This window comes from Clarias gariepinus, chromosome 12, assembly GCF_024256425.1.
Source record: "Clarias gariepinus isolate MV-2021 ecotype Netherlands chromosome 12, CGAR_prim_01v2, whole genome shotgun sequence".
In the NCBI taxonomy this organism is placed as follows: Eukaryota; Metazoa; Chordata; class Actinopteri; order Siluriformes; family Clariidae; genus Clarias; species Clarias gariepinus.
Window position 1 is genome coordinate 6,714,195 of NC_071111.1, and position 806 is coordinate 6,715,000.

Sequence of the window (806 nt, forward strand, 5' to 3'; positions counted from 1 at the left end):
GTCTTACTCATGGTTTTGATTTCATTGATGGCGCAGGTTTAACTTCCGAAAAACTGGCAAAGTTTCATTACATTCTGTCCAGCCAATTTATTATTATTTTTCGCGTATTTGCCAGTTTCTGTTTTGCAAGTCTGGCTGAACAGACAGACAGACATTTTCTAAGATTGGTTTTAGGCCCTCTGATGTTGGGTTCTGACCAACAGACAGACAAAACCTCTCTTTTATTTATTTAGTGCTTTAGTTTAGGACATCTTTACCTTGAACACACTCTACACACCCCACATGTGTGTTAGTGTACACACATTTATGCTAATACATAGAATGCACTATATGTATAAGTGTAACTGTTTACAGGAGAATATTGCCTGTTTATTGCAGATATAGAGTTAGAATTGTTTAATACAGGCGATATTGTAAAGTTATTATAATTTTTCTTTAATAAAACACAACTAGTCATGCTCTGCCAGATAATGCCAGTCCCTCAACACTGTATAAGGAAGAGAGAGGAATTAAACAAACTGCATATCCGGTTTGACCGGAAGTGAGCGTTGCGCGGGGCAACCAAAACGACTAAACACGAGAGAGTGGACTTTCTAAAAAGGGTAGGCGGCATTATCCGTAATACTTTTTATATTGTTTGTAACTATCATTTTAAAATATATTTTTATATAATATATTTATTAGAGTGTAATGTTGATATTTCCGGTATGCATTACGACGCCAATGTAAAAAGTCAAATGATTTAGTATGTGAATTAATCTCGATCTAGCTAGCTAGCTAACTCACCTTACAAACCAGCTAGCATG

At 35.6% G+C, this 806-nt stretch overlaps 1 protein-coding gene across 3 annotated transcripts in view; it reads left to right on the forward strand.

The window, feature by feature from the left end:
- Positions 1 to 535: 535 nt before the first annotated feature.
- recql (RecQ helicase-like) overlaps positions 536 to 806 on the forward strand; it is a 15,502-nt gene continuing 15,231 nt past the window's right edge. For all 3 annotated transcript variants that reach the window (XM_053508940.1, XM_053508941.1, XM_053508942.1), the window contains exon 1: positions 536 to 602. The gene's annotated coding sequence lies outside the window, so the exon portion shown is untranslated. The remainder of the gene's footprint in view (positions 603 to 806) is intronic.